Source organism: Lutra lutra, chromosome 4 (assembly GCF_902655055.1).
Source record: "Lutra lutra chromosome 4, mLutLut1.2, whole genome shotgun sequence".
NCBI classification, from domain to species: Eukaryota; Metazoa; Chordata; class Mammalia; order Carnivora; family Mustelidae; genus Lutra; species Lutra lutra.
In genome coordinates this window covers 149770153-149792943 of record NC_062281.1, presented here as the reverse complement: position 1 = coordinate 149792943, position 22791 = coordinate 149770153, and the positions used below count along the sequence as shown (strand labels likewise).

Here is a 22791-nt window from a genome sequence, read left to right as displayed (position 1 = left end):
CAGGACCATTGGAGGACAAAGTGAGTTTCCACTCATTTTCCCTAAACCACAGCACCCCTCGACAGGAGTCTTTTGCCTCCTGATGCTCTAAACTGAATTACCAGAGTAGTTGAGTCTGCATTTCCGGAGAAGAAGCAGGACACTGGGAATCGGTGTTTTCAGGAGTCCTCTATTGCCGAGGGATGAATATTTGACATTTCAACCTTTCTACTACCACCCCTTCCCTGAGCTTCTTAAGGAAATGGTAACAGAGCGTTCCAGTTGACTTTTTAAGAAGTAATCTGAAGACTACATCCTTGTACTTCCTGGGAATGGACAAGATGGCTTTGGCAGCTCATCATAATTGGGCAAATGACTTAACTTCCCCAGAGACCCAGATAACAGAGGTTAATTTAGGAAGCAATTGACTTTGGAATGTTGTGTATGCATGCACTGTATGGGTGTGTCCATATCCGTATATGTACGTATACATGTCAATAAATGTGTGTGCGCATGTGTGCATGTGTACACCTATGTGCGTTCTTCAAGAAGTCTTGCAGTACTGGTCTGCTTAGATAACTTGGTGCTTTTCTTGCCTACCACCTATCTGTAAATGAAGTTTAAAAATATATTTTACTAAAGTTCAAAACAGTGGTGTTATGTAATAACACAGAGTTGTGGGTAAGCTATGAGGAGGTAGACCAGCACTGAATCTTGGCTCTGCCACCTACTAGCTGTTGTGACTTGGGCAAGTCACTGAACCTCTCTGGGCATCCATTTTCTCATTCCTAAAAATAGAGACAGTAACAGTTCTGACCTCATGGGGCTGTTGTAAGTCAGGGACATTTTTGAGGGCAGGGACTATGTTGATAATCTTCTCTGCACCCAGCCAGAATGAGGTTTGGAAAGAATAGGCTTTGGACTTAGACAATCTTTTGACTCTGATTCCAGCACTGCCATATTGACTGTGTGACATTGGAGAAATTCTCTGGGCTTCAGATTCCTCCTGTGAATAGAGGCTCCAACCTCAGACCATTACTGGAACTTTTCAAGCACATTCTACCTTTGGGTCTTTCATACTTGGAGTTCCCTCCCCCTCCAAGTATCCGCAGACTTCACTCTCCCCTCCTCAGCCTCTGCCTACCTGTTACTTTATCAGGAAGGCCCTCCTTAATGACCCTCATGACATGGCACCCCCAGTCTCTCCCAATCCCCTATTTGACTGTCCTTCTCACTTCTCAGTGAAATAGTATATATTTATGTATTTAATTTTATTGTCTCTCTCCTCCTGCCCCCAGTAGAATATTAAGCTTTATAGGAATAGATTTTGTTTTGATCCCCCCCTTTTTTCTTTCTTTCTTTTTTTTTTAATTGAATGATAGCTGACATACAATGTAATATTAGTGTCAGGTGTAGAACCTAGCAAATCTACAGGTACACATATCATGACATGTTCACCAGGATACGTGTTGTTGCTGTCACCGTACAATGTTATTACCATACGATCTCTTTCTGCTGTGTCCCCAGAGCCCGACATATAGTCGGCACTCCATAAATAGTTCCTGTGTGCCTGGAAGTGTGTGGCCTCTCTCTGAAATGCCCGGGAAGAGCCCACTTCGATGCTCCAAGTGACTCCAGGCCTGGATGGCTCACTGACCAGCATGTATGTTACCCAGACCAAGGCAACGAGCAGCGAGGAGGAGGGTCAGGGACCCACTTCCTTCACGCATGCGCCCCTGGGACCAGTGTTGTTGCGTGTGTGGCGGTGATGTGCCCCCGCTCATACTCGTCCTTCCTGCCGTGGTCTCAGGGCTGTCTGGAATTCCCATGGCAGCTTTACATTACGATTAATTCTGCTCATACAGATGCATACCGATCATAGATAAGGATCACTCAAGGTTTACATCTGACACCACCACAACACATGGAAAGTTAGAAGCAGGATACCTAATTGTTCCCAGCCTGGGAAAGCAAAAACACAAAGTTGGCTACCTGAACCCCTCTCCTCCACTGGTCTCTCCCTCCCCTTCCTTCTCCCTGTCCTGATTCTGTTCCTGTCACGAAGTGTGGTAGCTTAGTGAGGTGAGGGACAGCCCTGGGAGCCCAGGGCTCGAGACCCAACACCCACAGTGGGAGCTCTGTGAGACCTCAAGTGGGTGCCCCACCCCCCAAGCCTCAGTTCCCTCTTCTCGAAGATGCGCCTGGAGAAGATACTCAAGAATACGTCTTGAGCGGAAGACGACGGAATGTGACACGTAGAGCGTAGAGTGGCTAGCTCATAGGCAGCATGCTAGTGTCTTCCACGCTGACTGACTTACCTGACTGCGGGGTTGGGATAACCTTGCATTGGCTTCAGTCAACTTTTAGAATAGGCAACCCAGCTGCAAATCCAGACAAGGCCTTCGGGACTCAGTACCTCATAAGGCTTTCACCGAGGCCTGTTTGCATGGCGAGGTTTCTGAAGAGCCTGGGGAAGGGGGGGCTGGGACATCACAGCCACGAGAGACACAGTTGCTGCTAATACGGGTTTCCTAGGGTTGCTGGAACAAACGCCACAAGCTTGGTGGCTTCAAACAATAGAAATTTATGTTCACACAGGTCTAGAGGCCCAGAACCCAGTGCTCCCATGGAAGGCTCCAAGGGAGAAGCCATTCTTTGCCACCCCCAGCTTATGGCAGCATCGCTCCAACCCCTGCCTCCCCCTTCACATGGCTGACTTAGGGCCCACTCTAAATCCAAAATGATCTCATCCTGAGATCCATAATGATGTCTGCAAAGACCCTATTTCCAAATAGGGTCACATTTCCAAGTACAGAGGGTTAGATATATCTTTTTGGAGGACATAATTCAACCTAACCCACTACAGCATCCGCACTCCCCACCCACCCCTGCCCCAGAATTTCAGATTCGGCAAAGGGACAGAGTGTACAGCTGAAAAAGCAGGGTTTCAAGTCAAGAGGGAGGCAAGCACTACTGGAAGGTGGGCAGGAGTTGATTCATTCGTCCTTTGATCCGGAAACACTTGCTGGGCCTCTGCTGAGCTTGCTGCTGGGAATTAGGGAGTACAGGCCCTACCTTCAAGGAGTTCACAGACGGGTAGCGGCAGACAGAGAAACAGGCATTTCCAGCTCAGAACAGCAGGGCTGTGCAGGTGGTGGGCCCTGGTACTGGGAGGCTGAGCAGGTCTGTGTCCCAACTCTGGAGGAGTGGTGGTCAGAGAAGACTCCTGGAGGCAGGACCAGAGGCTGGAGGGATGAGGCAGTAGCAGCCAACCTGCCGAAGGAGGGAAGGTGCTGGGAAGAAAGGAAGAGAGAAAGGAGAGGCTGGCCTCTGTGGGTTCTGCACAAAGTGGGGGGTGGTGGGCTGGAGAGGCAGACAAGGTGTCCAATTGTGTATAGGGGGCTTTTACAAATAAAAAGTAGAAAAAGCCTTTGGTGAAAAGTGATGTCCCAATGGATTTTAAAATTGTATTTGTTATGTCATGTCTTTTTAAAAGAACCAGATCACATACACAGACAAGTGCATGAATCCCAAGTGTAAGTTGGTGAATTGGTGAGTAGCTTCACGTGCACCCGACCGAGGCTGCTTGGGTACATGGATTGTCAGTGGTGGGGGCTGGATAGAGGAGAGTCTGAGATGGGCCCAGGACTCAGAATTCCTTTTTTGTCCTATGGATAAATGACCCCAATTACAGCAAGAACCTGGGATCTAGAGAAGGCAGACTCAGGTTTGAGCCCCATATCTGGTATTTCCTTGCTGTGTGATCTCGGGCAAATGACTTTGCTTCTTTTATTCTCAGTCTTACCATCCACAGAATGGGCCAAGAGGATCTGCCTCACCAAGACGTTGTGAAGGTTGAAATGAGACCAAGCTGGGGAAAGCATTATGCAAAATAGTTACCGATAGGATTCTCAGATTCTAACCTGTCTCAGGTCCGGACTGCTTCACTTGACCTTCTTCCTTTTCCACCTGACAGTTTTTCCAATAAAAAAAGAGGAGAGGAGGGAGAGAATTTCTGTTTTTGCAGTGCTTTTTTTGTTGTTGTTGTTTGGTTCCCATTCCCAGATAATCTGCCCGGGATCCGGATCCAGGTCTGTACCCAGAGGGTCACTCTCATGCCCTTCCTTGTCCCTGCCCTCCCACTCACTGCCCGTCCTCCCACCCAACCAGGCCCCAGTGAGGCAGAGGAAGGAGGGAGAGAGTTGGGGAAGAGGTTTGAGGCTGAAGATGAATTTGATTCTTTCCCAGCTTTCTCGGAGGACCCGCCATCCCCAGTCTGCACTGGGCAATGGGGAGTGTCGGTGGTGGGTGGAGGGAGACGTAGGCGGGAAACACGGCATTCCCACTCAGATGGTGGGCTGGCTCGTTTACTGAGGCAAAACAGAAAGAGGTCCAGAACAGAGCAAAGCCAGCTAGGGTCTAAGTCTTACCACTCAGAGGCAAAAGCCCCAAAGGAGTTGAGTAACAGAGGAGTCCACTTTATTGGGTAAAACACTATAAAGAAGGTGGGCTCAGCACGGGACTCCCGTCCCATGTCAGATTCTTGGCGTTTCTACAATAACTCTCTTTAAGTGATCTAGAACATTCTTTTACAGACATTGTCTCCTAGGATCCTCACAACAAGACCCAACACTCAGTATTGTAATACTTTTCAGACTGACACTTCCAGTGACTTGCCCTGGATCACACCACTCACTGTCAAAAGGAAGGAAACAGCTCAGGGCCCACACGGATCCAGCTGCGAAGTTCCGGCTCTCTCCACGCAGCCCTGCCATCTGGTTGAAGGTCCGTGGACAGGAGCCACACGCTTTATCGGGCTGCCTCACATTGCATGCATTTTTCGTATGTGTACGCACATGTCAGCCAGCGCGTTGCTGTGCCTGCTGGGTGAGTCGTAATGATTGCATTTTGAGTAGCTAAGTGCATTTTTGCTGGCAAGGCCCCATGCAAGGAGAACAGGAAAGGAAGCATACAAGCCCTCGGTGTGGGAAGCCAGTCACATGGGTGAGGGCTGGTCCTTGAACAAATGACTGGGAAATGGCTCTGTTTAGTCCTGGTGGAACTTTACTTCACTGGGGGCCCTTGGGTTTTTCCATGACTATTCTATTTCCAAAGCACAATTCATTCCCTATTCTTAAAAAAAAAAAAAAGAAAAAGAAAAAGAAAAGGAACTAATATTTGTTTAGCACCCACTCTGTGCCGGTCATGGTGCCGGGTGCCTTACAACAATGATCTCGCTTAATGCCCACAAACCCTGCGGAGGGGGCACCATGAGCATCACTGCTCAGCCCCCAAGACAGATGTAGGAAGGGGGCACCATTTGTTCGATATCCTTCTGCTGCTGTGGAGCAGAGCAGAGGCTCCTGCCCGGTGCTGGCCAAACGGCAGGCCATTCAAGTCATTGGTGAGATATTTTATTTTTCAATTAACGTTGTGAATTCCCTCTAATTCAGGACCCAGGATGCCGTGAATGGACTCTGCCCCTGCTCTTTTAGAAAATGAAATGCTTTATCTTTTCATTCCTGAGTAACTGCAGTGTTTTGTCCCAGAGATAAAAATCTTCGCTTCAGGTCACTTGAGTGTGATGTTAGGAGGGTAGTGCATGGCTGTTCTCACTTATTTGGCTTTTTCTCTTGGTGTTTTTCCCAAGGCAACTGGCCTCCTTTGGAGACTTTTCTCTGTTGTAATGATAGTTCTTTGCTGCTGGGGTGCCACCAGCCATGGCAGTGAAGGCTGGGCCAGGGGTGTGGATGAGCCTATCACCAGGAAGGCCTGCTGTGCTCAGAGTCCAGAAGGACCTCTGAGATTGGACATGGACTCTAATAGTCTCCCAAAGACCCCGAGTCCCCACTTACAGTGTCACCGTAGCAAGGAGAAGTCCTCAGCGCCACTTGAGACCATCTGGCCTCTGAGACAAGCATTTGGGCCACTAGCCCTTTTAAGAGATGACAGTTCTGAATACCTGAATGGTCTTAGTTTTTGCACTGGGCAGGCAGATTGACCAAACCTTCCGGAAGTGGAGGGAATAAAAAAGATGAGCCTGTTCTTTCCAAATCTCTTTTAAGGCTCATAAAAGCAGAGAGCAACGGGCAGAGAGACTGGGGGAGAATGAGCTCTTGGCATGGCTGTGGTGGAGGAAGCCCCAGACTCTGGCTGTGTGACCTTGGGTATCCTCCACTTCACCTCTGAGCTCCAGTGTTTTCTTGTGGTGTTTGGCAGTGGTACTGCTCTTTCTTCCTTACTCCCGTCCCCAGATGGTGTCTGTGACGATAAAATGGGACTATGTTTATGACATTTGAGCAGGGTCCCAACACAGAGAAGGGACTGGGCAAAAATCAGGAAGCTCGGGTTATACTTTAGATTCTTCCCAGAACTCTGAATCTCCTTTCTCTGGGTCTCCCTTTCTATAAAATGAGGGGATTCAAGTAGGTAATTTTTTTCCTTTAGGGTCTCTTTTGACTCAACATGCTCTCATCCTATCTCTAAGTAGAGCACTAGAAGCATATTTTAAGAGATGAATGGATTTTTTGGTATTTAGCTACTTAGCCGTTCAACAAATACTTACTAAGGGCTTACCATGTGTCAGGTGATGGAGGTAGCACTTGGCTCATGGACCTTCTAGTCTAGAACAGATCTTCAGGGCAGCCCCTCCTCTCAGAGAGTTGAAAAAGTGCCAGGGCTCCACGGGGAGTGCTGTTCACTAAAAGAGCCACATTGAGCAAATACATTAATGCAGACACCTTAAGGAAGCTCTTGGAGTGACCCTAGAGTTGGGGAACAGTTCCTAGGAGTCAGGAAAGTTTGTGGGAGCTCTGGCCAAGGGTGTGTATAATTGCAAAAGAGTTTGTTTATTGAGACATCTGAGAATGTGAAGATCTGCCCCTACCTGCCTGGTTCTCAAGGGGGCCATTTATTGGAACAAGGAACAATGACTGCTTCCCATGCCTTGTCTTTTCCCCAGAGGTAGAGCCAGGGAAGATGCTGGAACCCAAAGGGAGAAGAGAAGGGTGACCAGAGAAAAATGCCAGCCTTAGTATGACACTTGGGCCAAGCCCAGAGGACCATGAATAGTTACAGAGTCTCATCTGTATCCCATCAAGAGAGAAAAGGGGCCCAGTTGGAGCACAAGGGCCACTTGAGAGTTGGTTTCAGGGTCATGGTCAGGAGGCTGCCTGGGGAGGTGGAAAGAACTTGGACTTTAGAGTTGGAGACTGACTTGGATTTGAAGGCTGGAACCTTGGGCAAAGCACTGAACCCCTCTGAACCAGCTTTCTAATCTGTTAAATAGACTTCACAATGTTGACTTCTCGAAGATGTTATGAGGTATAATATGTCTCAGGCTCCTGGGACTACCTATAGATTTGATGATTAGTGTTTATAATTATCACATCATGTATTAATAGGACCTGGGTCCTGTTTCTGCGCAATATTGAAAACCAGTGGTAGAAGCAACTTTGATGAGAAATCTTAGAAGCAGTTTGTATTATCTTCTTCTTCCTTTTTTTAAGACTTATCTATTTATTTGGGGAGAGAGCTCGCCAAAGGACACACAGGAGCAGTGGAGGGAAGAGGTGGGGGAGATGGAAAGGGAAAGAGAATCTCCATCAAACTCTGTGCTGAGCCTAGAGCCCAACACGGGACTCAATCTCAAGACCCTGAGGTCATGACCTGAGCTGAAACTAAGAGATGCTTAATTGACTGAGGCACCCTGGTGCCCCTGTATTATCATTAATATAAGTGAAATGGTGACTGAACACTGAGTGAATCCGCAGGGATTTATCTCTAGCTTAACTCACCCCTTAACCAGCTGTCTGACCTTAGATAGGCATTTCTGCCCTCTTTGAGACTTGGCTTTCTCCTCTGTTAAATGGGAATAATTTTCATGCTCAACCTTTTCTCATCCATCCATTCGACATTTACTGAGTGCATTTAATGAGCCACACCATGCTTGGTGCTGAGGACGCAGAAACAAAGCATCGCCCCTGTCCCTAAGTAGCTCACCATCTAGTGGGACAGGCCATTAAGAAAGCACTTACAATACAGTAGAGACAGGCCTAGCCCTGTCTGGATGGACAAGAAGGCTTCTTGGAGGAGGTGCCATCTAAAGCCGAGAGCTGAAGGATGAATCTTTTTTAACCAAGGTAAAAATAGGAAAGGAAATCGAGGAGCTAGGAAGAACATTCCAGGAAGCAGGAATTGCATGTGCAGAGGTTAGAAGATAAATGGGCACAGCAGATGCGATAACGTGGCTGGCTGAGCACGCCTTTCTGCAGCGTGGACTTTGTGCAAAGGCAGTGGGCGACCCCTGAGAGATCTGAAGCGGGGGAGTTGGAGTAACATCACCGCATTTGCATTTTTAGAAGGAACATTCAGGGTTATAGGTACATATGTCAAGTTATATTATAGAGAGCAGTGGGGGCAAGTTGATTCTTACCTCCTCCTCTTCCTGATCCCCTTCCTCCCCCTTTCCCTGCCCACAGGAAGTGAAATAGCCCGCAGGAGCATGCCCGGTATGGTATCTGGCACACAGTAGGTGTCCAGTTAGCATTTATCATTCCCCTTTTTAAAGTAGTCCTTGAAAGAGAAATCCCCTGGCATGGAGTGCCTTTTGGGGTAAAAGTGCTGTGGGCGGGGCTCTTTGTATTTCTGGCTGCTGTTCCGAGATAGCTGACAGGATTTAGGTCAAAGGAAGTTCCCCAGACAGTTCCGTTTCAGCCAGTCATCTGGGGTTTCAGGGAGGGCGGGTGGAGGTCAAAATATCTCCCCGAATTCCATGGGGAGCCCATTCGTCCCCCAGGGTCCTGGTCTTGAAAACTTACCAGGCATGGGCAATCCTGCTGATTTGTTCAAGCTAGCTTCCTCATCTGTAAAATGGGTATGAACTTACCTGTGCTGTAGGGCGTCGTCAGGCGATCAGAAGAAACATGTGAACCACAACAAAGTAATACAATAGATTACATTCACTGATGCCTACCTTAGGCCAGGCCTTGTTCTTATGAAGCCAGTATTATCACTAACCCTATTTTACAGATGAAGAAACTGACTTTCAGAGAAGTTATACAAATCACCTAGGGCAAAGTAAGTGGCTGCAGCCAGAGCCCTAGAGTTTTAACCCCTACACCACGACAGCCATAATGTGCTGTCCCTTGAAAACTACCAGGTACTCCCCGAGCTCTTAGCATGATTCAGGTAATCCAGAAATGCATGCAAAAAGGTGGAAGAAGGAAGGAAAAGGGCAGTGTCTGCAATCTGAGAAAGTCTCTTCTAATGCCTCCCACCTCTCCCTCCCAGCCAGTTTAGGGTTTTCTCCCAGAAGCACTCTGAGAAATGGTTCCCGGCCCCAGATGAAAGTGACCTGTTCCTTGCCTAATGCCTCAATAGTCTGAGACAGGGTGAAGGCAGGAACTGGGTTTGGGTCATGGTGGTATCCCCAGGGCCTAGTATAGTGCCTAGTACTAGAAAAATATCTGTGAGTCAATTCCTTCTGTCACTTGACTGGCTTTTCTGCTCAAGCCTTCCTTTTGGCCAAGAGGTCTAAAGCAAAGGAACTGAGGCTTCAGGGGAAGTTCTCAGAGGTATTGGGCATTTGCTGATGGAGAGCCACGAAGAGGAGAGTGAGCCAGCCTTAGGCCAAGCCCCAAAACCAGCCTCCCACACTCCCCCTTGGCTGGATGGACCTAGAGGGCTAGGGCTGCCTTGGACATCCTGCCCACTTTCTCCATCAGACTTGACTCTGGAGGGCCATGCACAGGGCCAAGATGTCACACGAGGAACCCCTAAGGGCTTGCTCAGTGGACCTGGGTGTGCAAGCCTCAGTACCTGCTGGGTGGCTTGAGCTGCACCCCGCCCCTCCGCCACCCCTCCCCACTCCCCCGGCCCCCCGTGGTTGGTCGACAAATAGCATGAGAACCAGAACAATCCTCAGGCACATTGAGCAACCAGCTTCCATTCCTCGCCCCCGGCAGGAGAGCTGGGCCAGGGAAAGTGAAGAAAGCTGTTCTGAGCCTCCGCGGGGTGGGCGTGGGCGGGGCCCTGTCGGGAAAGGGGCGGCTGGACCAGTTTCAATTGCTCCGGGACCGGATGCGGCGCGGTAACTCGGGCGGTAACTCGGGCGGAGACCGGAGAAATGCGCGCCCTGGGCGCACCTGTGTGTCTTCCAGCCAGGACATTAGCTTTGGCAATGAATCGACTAGGGGCTCTGGGTCAGCGGTCACCGGGAGTGCAACTTCCGGCTGCTAAATCAGGCGATCGGGTGGGGCAGCGGCGAATCAGCTGACAGGTACAACTGGAGGAGGCTTTGGACGCCCAGTTTGCCTGGGAAAGAAAACCAGGGAAGGGGCGGCTCCCCGAAACAGCCGGGTGATCGCGCGGCTCTCTTGACGTCGCAACCCCGCATTTTGTGTTTTACCCTGGGGCCTCCCCCGCAGCACGTTTGGGTGAGAAGAGCCTGGGACAGAGTTGTGCTTGAATCCCAGCTGTTCCCCCTACAGGCTTTTGTGTTCTTAGGCAAGTGACCGCTTTTCTGAGCCAGTTTCCCCAGATGAAAAATAGGAGGACCTTCCTCAAAGCGTGGTGTGAGAGGTCGATGAAATAACACACGAACAGTGCCTAGCACGTCGTTGGTGCTCATAAAGCGGGGTGTGGGGGGATGGTGGGGGGCTTCCTCTCCTTGGCTTAGGGTCTAGATCTTACTCCCTGTTCAACCCGAAGTCGTGCCACACAGGAGACCCGAGGACAGTGCGGTCTGGGAGGCAGGAGGCCTGGCCTGGCAGTAACTCGCGAATCATTCGAGCCTCGGTAGGCCAAACTATCAAATGGGACGGGGCCTGTGGGCTGATTCCGAAGGCCGCCTTTGGGTCGTGTTTCTGTGATCCCTTTCAACGCATTCTTTCATTCGCGTGTTGATTTATTCAGATTCCTATCAGGAGAAGGCCTCCCCCGGCGCTGGTGCCAGCCCGCCCGCGTTTCGTCCATACATGGCCAGCCTCCACCGGCTGCTTTCCGTGTAAATAAAGCCACGGCCTTCCGCCTGCAGGTCGCCGCGGGTCCCGCGGGCAGAGCGGGCGGGCGGAGGAGGCGGCACTGGTGCCACCCGCAGCCGTGGGAGCCTGGGAGCCTGGGAGCCGGCGCGCCCAGCTCTGGGGGTGGGCGGGTCGCTCGCGGGGCAGCCAGGAGGAGCCCACGGGAGCAGAAGCCCAGGCTTAGACCCTCAGAACCCGGACCCCTTAGCATCCCCATCCCTTGACCACCCGGCAAGCCCTTGACAAATAACCAAACCTGCCAGGGGTATTCTACCCATTTTAAAGACGCGAGAATGAGGCCCAGGAGGTTTAATTGGCTTGATGAGGGTCCACAGGCAAAAAAAAAAAAAAAAAAAAAAAAATGGCAGAACAAGAAATTCTAACCGAACATATCTGGTTGCAAAACGCAGTCTTTCCCCCACCTCTCCTGTCATCAGTGAGCTCATAAAAGGTCTTAACGGTAAAGAAAAAAAAAATAAAAAATAACCACAACGAATCAGATTAACAGCGGGAGTTGAAAGGGCCTTCCAGAGCTTCCTTGGAGATTTCAAACAGGGGGCCGGGAACCACAGGATAAACCAAAGATTATTTTTCCTCGGTGACAATTTTACTCCTTTTCAAATTAAAAAGTATAGATTCGTAGTAAAACAAGTAATGATGGAAAAGAATCTAAAACTCTACCTTATTCGCTGAAAAGAGGGGACTTCAAAGAAATTCAGGCTGTTTCCAAACCCTTCACCTTTTGATCTTTGGGGCAGAAGCACTGTTGACACAATTTACACAGACGGGCAAACTGAGGCCGGAACCTAGACGCAAGGGGAGCAGAAGCAGAGCGGGGTCGGGTGGGGGTGGGGAGAACAGCGATTTCCGGACTCCCTGCCCTGGGGTGCTTTCTGCTGGAGGAGTGGGGCGCCCTGTTTGCAAATAGGTTTCATCGGACAATTACTGCTGCGCTTTGTCACTCAGCCAGCCAAGTGGGGACTATTCTGCATAATCCGCAGGCTACCGGAGCTGCTGGGGCTAAAAGTGAAAGGGACACACGGGCGACCGGCTGGGAGGGCAGGGGGTGGACAGCCCAGCCCCGCCGACGCAGGCGGGGCCCCGGCCCGGTCCAGCAGTGGGAACGCATGGGATGCTTCGTGCCTTAGCTCCTGTCCACGTCCCTTGGAGGGGAGAGGGGACGTGCGCAGGACCCCAGCGCCAGGACAGTGCCCTGCGAAAGGCCGATTAGAACTATCCCCTGCTCAGGAGCCGACACTCCGACCCCTAGTCCCAGCAGGGGCTAGGAAGACATGGGAACGCTTGCCCCAGGCACCTGGGACCAGAGGCCCTCTCCTTGTGTTGGGATGGACAGTGTGTCAGGCCTGGGCTTAAATCTGTCCCGCGCTGATATTTGCAAACCACCAGGCCCTGAGAAAATGACTTAAGCTCTCACCCTCAGTTTCTGCGTCCGTAAAATGGGGGTAAGCAACCCTTATGTCATGTAATTGCTATGAGAAGTAAATGCGTTCCTATCTGTGAAGGCCTAGAATATTGAAAAAACCAATTAAATGGTATGTTTTTCCCTTAATGTTAGGCGGGCCTGGGTAGGAATTTAAGTTGGGCCAATTAGGAACTAGCTGACCTGGCAGGTGTACTTTCTTCAGTTACCCCACCTGGAAAAGGGAGCTTTATTACACTTTACATCACAGGGTGGGGGTGAGGACAGATGAGCTCCCCAGTATCTGGCAAGTCCACAAGTGTTTATGCGTGCAACTTTTATTGTTTGCCAGCAATGTCTTAAGCACTTTGCACTTATTAGCTTATTTAAAGCTACAATTACAGTATGAGGGAGGTATCACTGTTCTCCCATTTCACAAGTAGGAAACCAAGGCACAGAGAGGTTGAGTTACTTACTGAAGGTCACACAGCTACTGAGTAGGGTTTGCATCCACAAAATCTGGCTCCACCCTCCATGTTCCTGACTCCTACTGGATGCACCAGACATTATGCTAGACCATGGGGATACATCCAGGAAGAACAACAAGCAGTCACTTCCTTAATAAAGGTCAGGGAGTCCTTTCTGAGTTTACTAGCCTTCGTTAGGCATGCTTAAGCACCAGACGTGCTTCATTATATTTTATGTACACATAGTGTGCTCCTGGTACACAGGAAGTACTCAACATTGTTTGTTTCCCTCTTCTTGTCTGTTTGGGGTTCCAGCTACAACTACTTCCATGAAATGTGGACATTAAGTATTTTAAGGTGATAGTCCTTGGTGTCTGTAGGTGCTTCCCACACCTGAGTTCCTCCTTATCTGCATTTAGTGATCTTCCAATTAAATAGACTGAAACAGCCACCCTTAAGGTTTAGACTTTTTAATAATAATTGCTTCTGCCTCTGAGAATTACTGTATGCACTGTGGGGTTCCCAGAACTGAGGGTCAATTTACTGTATTTATCACTTAATCATTTCCCAGCTAGCTTATGACTACACCACCTTTGGTCAGAGCTGCAGAATTCTCCCTCCCCTCCCCTCCCTCTGTGGGGTCCCTGTGCTAGCTCTTGCTGTAAATGGCTAAAGCCATTAAATAGAGAATGTAGATCTTCCTACGAGGAGGCGAGTATAAGCTGTCGTTACATTAATCGCTTAAATGTTATGAACACTTCAAGCTTGGCTTTTGCATTTGAAGTCTTGAGTTAAATGTGGAAAGTGGGGGGGTGGGGGACATGACGGTTAGAAATAAGAGCGTGCAGTGGGTAGGTTTCCAGAGTAATAAAAAACAGCTTTAAATTTTAGAAAGGTTTTAAGCCTGCTTTAATTCCAGGCAGCGTACCCTAAGTTCCCATCATTCATCGTGGATGCATTCTAAAGGGTCAAAACCATCTTTAGACAATTCAGGGAACTCGACTGATGACATAGTATTCAATCTTGAGTTTCTCCTTGTAAATGAGATGGCCTGCGGGGAGCATTCAGGGTGTGGTAGGCACTCAAGGGGCCTCTGTTTAAATTGAAGACTGGGCTGCAGTTAAAGACTTTACCCTCAGCTGATGTGGGCACCTACTATGTGCCAGTTGCTTGGAATTCCATGGTTTCAAATAAACCTCCCAATAAGCCTGTGGGGAAAATATGCCGTGGAAGAAGTTGACACTTTACCAAGTTCATTCACTTGCCGGTCTCACCAGAGAATAAGGGGAAGAGTCTGGGTTGGAATTTGGGTCTGACTCCCAAGTTCAGTGTCTGAGTCATGGCACCACTCTGCGTTTTCCTGTGTGCCTAGTTGTCGGTTATCTTAGGACTGGAGGCTAGAGGCAGAGGGGTCTTTAAGATCAGCCCCGCCAGGGTTTCTTTGCCTCTTTTATAACCCAGATCACCCTCAATAAACAACATGCTCACATCCTTTTAATAAGAGTTTCAGATTCAAAATAATTTAAGTATAATGATTCAAAACAAATCAAAGCAAAAGGACAAAGTTTTCGGCATTTTGTTTTTAAGCAAAATTAGCTTCCTTGGAGCTTCTGGGTCTAGCTCCTCACCTCTGTCTCCAGTGCAGAGCTGATGATCTGACCCCCACCCCCAGCTCATTTACTTCCTAGGAACTTGAGCCCAGAGACGAGTGTCTTGCTCATGACACAGCCAGCACTTGAACTCAGGTCTGTCTGACTCCAAGTGCCGTGTCTTTTGTCTAAACACCCTGCTTACCACCTCTTAGTTGGGTCTGTCATGGTCCACACTTCCAGTCAACTTTGTCATCTATAGTTCCCAAATGTGTCATCCCTCCAGGACTTTGCTCAGACTGTTCCTCTGCCTAAAAGCCCTTACTCCCCATCTTCCCCGTTTGGTGGGTGAGCTCCCATCATTAGGATTCAGCTGAAATGCAGCTCCCTTAGGGAAGTCTTTTGGACCCCTCCTATAACCAGACAAATGTAATTGACTCCTTTTCCCTGCCTGCCTATGTAGAAGTATCTCCTGGTATTAGTTAACACTTAAGTGTTGTTCGCAAACCTCTCTCTCTCTCTGGCTCTGTCACTTTCTCTTACCATTTTTGGCCTCCCTGGACATCCACCACCACTACTATCAAAATTATGGTGGTTGGGGTTGAACCACATCTTTATATTCTTTCAGCGGAGTGCCTGGCATACAGCAAGCATTTAGTAAATGTATATGAACTAAATATGCACCCATATACACACAGGTCACTGTCAGGTTATTTTACTGTAATAGTCTTATGACTTCACCCATGGTATAAGCTCTTATGGACAACTGTTCCCTGTTGAAGCAATAGGGAGCCACTGCAGGTTCTTGAGGTAGAGAGTTCCTTGATCCATAGGTAATAGAGACTTCCTCATGGGATTGAAACTGTAGATCTCCCAGATTCCAGACCTTTCCTTTTGTAATCTAACCCTGAGAAGGTTTTATTTTATAAAAAGGAGGCTGGGGAGAAAAAAGTTTGTTTTTAATTCTTTGTTTATTCCGAAAATGTTGGTTCCTGTCCCCCAGGTGCTAGTTGGACATCATGGATATAGCAGTGAGCAAGGTAGACAAAAGATCTCTCAGAACATTTACGTTGTCCTGGGGGAGAAAGACAGTAAATAAGTAATTAATAAATATATCAGTTCAACTGGTGATAAATATTATGAAGAAAGAGCAAGACCATAACAGTTGGGTGGAGTGGGGGATGGGCAGATGATTTTTAGGTGGTGAGGTCAAGAAAGGCTCTTTGAAGAAGCAGCATTTCACAGAAGCCAGAATGTCATGAGGGAGGGAGCCAGGTAGAGATTTGTGGGAAGTTCATTTCAGGCAGAACTGGCAGCAAGTGAAAAGGCCCTGAGGCAGAAACAACTGGGCACATTGAGGAACAAGACCATGGCTGAAGTGACAGCAGGGACAGTGTCTGGGGGTAGGTCTTGGTTTGTTTTCAGTGGCAGCTTCTGGGGTCAGGTGATAATTTGGTAGGTGAGATAAGATGAGCCATGGCAGCTTGTTTTGAGTTCAGCCCCACTGTGGGTGAGTGAATGAGTGAATGAATGGAACGTGGTTGATCAGCCGGGAAACTGGACTGAATACCTTGGTCATATTTTGATAGCTTTTAGACGGCAACAAATGGAGGCCTATGGACCAAAATATAAGAACAATATGATTTTTAAAATGAGTTTCAATGATCAAAAAAGAACAAAGAATGATTTTCTGAGTGTCAAATAGGTGGCATTTTAGTGTTTATTCTTTATAAAGGAATCTGTCTAATCCATCCCACAGTTGTTTTAACTGAAATCTAAGTTACTTTCCCTGGAAGTTTGAGGATGACACTGAGACGCCATCAGCAGGGGGAGGGAGGTTCAGCTTACTCTCCTGGGGGGGGGGGGTCTCTGGAATGTGGGTTACATCCCAGAGTCATCCCCACCCAAGGCCAGGGAACTGTGGCACCTGATGGTTTCCCCAGGAGTAGCTGCTGGCACTGGCCAATGGAGGCTCACAGAGGTGGGGGCACCCCTCCCCACCCTGGGAAACAATTCAAAAGAATCCCAAGGGAATGTGGTTGGAACAGTGACATTATCTGATACAATAAGGCAGAATAAAAGAGGGTGATCTGGAAGCTCTTTTGTCTCAGGGCTGCCTCACACGTGTAACATTCCAACTATAGGGATTATGGGATCCAGGATAGTTAAGGGAGAACCAGGGGCCCAAGCCGCCCAGGCAGTTTGAGGTCTTCTGCTTTGCTTTTACTCAGTCTGGAGGGGCAGATAAATACACACGTTACTCCAAAAGAGCAGGGAAACAACGTCAAGGCAGAAGAACTTGGACTCAGATTCTATCTTCATTTTCAACCCCAAGGAGCACCGGGTGACCTTCAGCATGTTAATTAACCTCTCTGAGCCTTGATTTTTCTCTTCTAGTACACTTAATCATTCTCAGGCTCAGACACTTACCATCACATTGCCTTGTCTTTGGGGGTCACTGACTGCCTACGATGTCTCTGAAAGCACGAACATGCTAACTTTTGTTTTTCAGGAACCAAATGAATTCTGGCTCAAGATAGCGCATAATTGATATTCTTGCTTTGTAAATTATTCAGCCTTTACTTTCCTGGCTTTATTTCTTATAATTATAGGATCTTGGTCAAGAAACCTTGAAATGTGTTTGTAGAGGAGCAATTTTATACCTTTCTTTAGAACCCAAGGAGAACTTTTTAAAAGGGCAGTTCTGAGAGAATTGCTTTTTTAAAAATTTTTATTTTATTTTATTTTTTTTTTAAGAGACAGAGCACAAGTCAGTGCATGGGGAACTGGGGGGTGAATAGGGGGAGGAGGGAGAAGAGGGAGTGGGGAGGGGAGGGAGGAGCAGAGGAAAAAGAAGAGAGAGAATCTTTTAAGTATGCTCCAGGCCCAGCATGGAGCCCTGTGTTGGGCTTTATCTCACAACCCTGAGATCATGACCTGAGCAGAAACCAAGAGTCAGACGCTCAACCAACTGAGCCACTCAGGCTCCCCAAGAATTGCCTTTTACTGTCAAAACTAGGAGGTGGCACCAGTGGGGGATCTAAGAGCTTCTAGAGGGAGGGGGAACCTGGATATCCAATATGCTAGAGGGGCTTCTTAGAGACAGGCTCACTCCCAAGCAACGGGAACCCTGCATAAGTTTGGTGCACAAGGAGTAAATAAATGGTCTGTTCCATGTGGGCTGATAGGAAAGGAAGGCTTCTCTAAGGACCTGTGCTCTGGCCCCATTTGCAGCTCTTGGGTATGTCCCTCAGCCTCTCTGAATTCTATTTCTTCTTCTGTTAACTGCAGAGCCTCAGACTTGCCTAACCTACCTCCTTGGGGTGTTTCAAGTATCAGATGTAATGCAAAAGTACCTGTTTGTGAATAAATGCACGGAACAAGTGTGATGAAGTTCCTCTGCACTCTTTCAGCAATGAACTAGTGTGAGCTCCAGAAAATTCTGGGTAGCTCAGTCGGTTAGGAGTCTGCCTTCCGCTCAGGTCATGATCCCAGGGTCCTGGGATATAGTCCCGCATCGGGCTCCCCGCCTGGCGGGGAGTTTACCTCTCCCCTGCACCGCCCCCCCACTCACGCTCACTCTCATTCTGTCTCTTGCTCTCAAAAACAAATAAATAAAATCTTAGAGAAAAAAAGAAAGAAAATCATACAGCTTTATTAAAGCCTCCATTTTTTCAACTGTGAAATGGAGGTAATACCCATCTTGCCAAATCCATGGGGATTCAATGAGATAGTGTGTAGGAAAGCATCTTATAAACAGTAAGGTCCCCAAAGAAAGCTAACAAACTGTTATTTCCTCTTCCTTATCCTTTCTGTCGTTACTACATTGCCTCCTCCCTGAGAAGACCTTGATTGTGGCTCCTCCTCACGCCTTCCCCATCAGGGTGCTGCTGTGCCCAGAGCACAGGCTTCTCAGTCAGAGAGCCTTCTGCTTCAGTCTGGGTCCTGCTGGCTACTAGCTGGTGTGTGACCCTGAGTTAGTCACTTAACCCCTCTGAGAATCCTCAAAGAACTCAGGACAATGAGACCCACCTCACAGGTGTTTGCGCTAAGACTCCAGCAGGAGAACAAGGGTGTGCTTCTAGGGGAGCGTCTGGTAGAAGTCCAATCAGTGGCTGATTACTTCTTTGGCCAATCCTCTTCCTGCTCCTGGATCTTGAGATTTAAATCAACAAAGAGGTGGCCGCAGTGAGGGGTTGGTCTGGCTTATTCCTAAAACTATTTGTCACATGCTAAGCTGAATCATGAGTTGCACAATTTCCTTTCTCCGTTAAGCTATGAAGTCCCCAAGAAGAGGTTGTGTGGCCAGGAGTTCTAGCCCCCGGTGTGGGGTGTGTATGCTCTTCTAGGCACTGGTGAGAGAGCAGGGATGTCGGGCCACACAGATCTGGGCCAGATTTCTCTCTCCTACTTCCCTGTGGAGAACCCTGGACAAATCACTTAACTGCTTTGAGCCTAAGTTTCTTCATCTGACAAACAACCAAAGATAGGTACATATATTTTGGGATCAGTGGGAAGATTGGGTAAAATATGTGTAAAGTGATACCTGGCCCACAGTATAACTTACTGGGTAACTGGTGACTGACTAGAGGTTCTGCCCCACATCACATTCCATCACTGACAGCAGGTTCTCTCCCTGGACAGCAGGAATTGGAAAGTTTTCCCATGAGTGATAGACCAAGGGGGGTGTGCCCTTTGCCACATACTTTTTGCCCCAGAGAGGAAGAACATTTTGTCTTTGACAGAGTTCAGAATTGCCTGCACATGGTGACAATTAAAACAGTGCGCCTCTTGGGGCGCCTGGGTGGCTCAGTGCGTTAAGCCTCTGCCTTCGGCTCAGGTTATGATCTCAGGGTTCTGGGATCAAGCCCCGCATGGGGCTCTCTGCTCGGCAGGGAGCCTGCTTCCCTCTCTCTCTCTCTCTGCCTGCCTCTCTGCCTACTGGTGATCTCTCTGTCAAATAAACAATAAATAAAATCTTAAAAAAAAACCAGTGGACTTCTTAAAAATAATTTAAAAATCATTTACTTGTTAAAGTTTGCTACAAATAATGTACCCCTTATCATCTGCACCCAGGGCGGACTGCTCCTACCTCCTGTGTCTGGTCCATCACTGGCTCACAAAATTAATGAAAGATGGGGTAGGAGTGGTTAGGGGGGAAGATGTGCTATAATTTCAGGGCAGTGGCATGACTGCCGGCAGAGGTGGGTCCATGGGTCTGTATAAGCACTTAAGTCAAGGCCATCCACTCACCCACCCACTCACCCTGCTGTAGGGACAAGAATTTGGGGGATGTTGCCAGGGAAGGCTGATGGAGGAGGAGTCTCTAGGCTGGCCTCATCTAAAGGGAAGAGGAGGAAGGACTGTCAGTATAAGTGACGGTGCCTGCCAAGGCATAGACTTTTCACACTGCATGCAGTATTCTGGGAACTTCAAGTAGGAGGGTTTGGTTGGGGCAGAACCAACAGGACATAAAAATCTCCTGGGGAATGACTTCGAAGTCCCATTTTCTTGTAGGCTCTGAAGAAGATTCCAGCCTCTTGCTCTATTGTTCTCTGAGTGCAACACTTGGTGGAACCCTTTCTTGGCCTGCAGCCATTAGGATATTTCTCAGGGAAAGCCCTTGGACCAAGAAGTCTGTTTTTTCTTTTCTTTGGAAACTATGGTGCTCTTTGTGAAAACAAAGGAATTTGGATTCTGTTCAGGAAAAATGTAACCTACAAACAAATAGCCTTGGAAAATCTGGGCCTCACCCTCAGTGCCTGGGTCAGGCACAGGGAGAGCCCCACCCTCTGCTGCTTTCTAGCTGGAAACCACCTCCTTTTCCTCTTCTGTATGTTGTCTCTGGCTGCCCAAAGGGCAATGCCTCCTTTCCTTGCCTCTCCCTTCCCTCTGCTCCGGGCCCAGGTCTTTGCAAGTGCTCCTGCCCTGTCTGGAATGTTCCTCCCTTCCCTGTCTGCAAGTCCTCAATTGTTCTTGGAGACTCCACTCCAGCATCTCCCCCTCGGTTCCCAGTTCCCCAGATGGCTAGTTGCTCCTCTACTCTACTGTGTTGCTCTGGATAATATAAAATTTAAATATTCTGCCCCCCCGCTTTTTTTTTTTTTTTTCAGATAACAACCCCTGATCTTATTTTTAAAAATTATAGTAAAAATAATGGTTGCTGACTTAAACTCTTGTTACACACTGGGCAATATGGTACATAATGTGCTTAGAACAGAAACAGAAACAGAGACATGAGTTCTCGATAAATGTGACTTATTATCAACTTTATTATGTATCTTCATTCTCTTGGAGCTTGTGGCAAATATAATTTGTCATGCACATTATAATAATCAGGTTACTTTTCTGTGAGCTCTTTAGGTGTAGGGACTGTGTCTTCTTCACGTGTATCTCCAAGCATGTGGATACACAAAGGATGTGTGGTGAGTGAATATCTAGCCTTTGAAACTGATGATTGAGTGCAGAGATTTCTATCAGGAGTACCCAAATCAGTTTAGAGTAACTGTAGCCTAAAAAAAGTTAGGATGGGGAGTTAGAAACTTTGGGATTAATTCTGTTCCAACTATCTACTAGATTGTTTGACCTTGGGTAAATTAGCCAATGTCTTCTGAACCCCAAGCACCTATTTTGCAAAATGGGGACAATAGTACCTAATTTGCTTTCTTCACAGATCTGCCTTGAGCATCAAGAGAGCTCACACACGGGAGAGTTTTGTGAATTGTAAAGTATTTTACACATGTGACACATTACTGTTAGAATAATTTTGGACTCCATTGCCTTCACCGCCATTCTTAGGAGAAAAACAAGACAATTAAAAAAAGACAAGGATAATAAGTAAACTCAAAAATCAACAAAATAGTAGAATTCATAAATATATTCTTGAGCTTTTTTGTTTTTTTTTGTTTTGTTTTGTTTTGTTTTTTGGTGGGGGGAAAGTAAAATAGGCAGCCCTATAGAGAAACCTACTTAAGAAAAAAAAAGGCGAGGGGCGCCTGGGTGGCTCACTGGGTGGCTCACCTGCCTTTGGCTCAGGTCATGGTCCCAGGGTCCTGGGATCAAGCCCCGCATCGGGCTCTCTGCTCAGAGGGAAGCCTTGCTTCCTCCTCTCTCTCTCTGCCTACTTGTGATCTCTGTCTGTCAAATAAACAAATAAAAATCTTTAATAAAGGGGGGAAATAACCGATACCTGAAAAGTTTCTATAGTTTGTAAAGCACTTTCCTATTCTTTATCACTCTTGGTCCCTAAACGAATTCTGCATGCTGTATATTTGTGTCCCTATTTTGCTAGTGATCAAACTGAGGATCAAAGAAGTGAGATTACTTTTTAGGGTCACGCGATAAAACCATGATTTGAACCCTCTCCTAACTTTGTTAAATATTCTTCAATACTCTCATAGAATCCTCCCACGTTGAATATAAGAAAGAAAGAGTGAAACATTTACTATATCTGTATTCAATTCCTGCAGCTGCTATAACAAATTGCCACAAACTGGGTGGTTTAGAACAGCAAAAATGTATTCTGTCGGTTCTGGAGGCTGGAGATATGAAATCAAGGTGTCAGCAGGGTCATGCTCTTTCTGAAGTTTCCAAAGGGTTATCATCCGCTGTCTCTTCCTAGCTTCTGGTGGTGGCTGGTGGTCCTTGGCATTCCTGACTTGCCACTGCAGCCCTCCAGTCTCTTCACATGGTGTTCTCCCTGAGCACCTTCACATCATCTCCCCTCAGTATATATGCCTCTTCTATTTCCTCTTCTTATAAGATGCAGTGTTTGTTTTCCAAATAGAGAATTTTCCTTTCAGTATGATCCCATCTTAACTGGTTTAATTTTATCTTCAATGGCCCTATTTCCAAATAAAGTCACATTCTGAGGTTCTAGGTGGACATGAATTTTGGAACCCAAAATTGGGAATTATAACTGGGGATTATACAACCCAGTACAATGTCCTTATTTTTTATGATTGTACTTTCAAGAATATCATGCTCCACCCGCATAACAGATCTGTGCATGCATGCATCTGGTTAGCCAGTGATAGTTTACTGAAAGCCTAAAATGTGCCTGGTACCTAAGTAGATGACCCAAAATACACATGCACAAAAGGCCACTTGAGATCTTGTACCGTATTATTAAGAGTTTACTAAGGTAGGGACAGGTGGGAATGATCATCCTATTCTGGTCAGACCCATTAGAGAACTGTTCAGAATTAGGCACTTCATGAAGAAGGAAAAGTAGAACAAATTCAGATGACTCTGACCTGGATCCTAAAGTCTTAGCAGTCTGGCTATAGCTGGAGGAACTGTAAGAATGTCTAAGA

General features: G+C 47.6%; 1 pseudogene; it reads left to right on the top strand.

Moving 5' to 3' along the window:
- Positions 1 to 4206: 4206 nt before the first annotated feature.
- LOC125097387 (uncharacterized) lies at positions 4207 to 20615 on the top strand (annotated as a pseudogene).
- The last annotated feature ends 2176 nt before the right edge of the window (positions 20616 to 22791 follow it).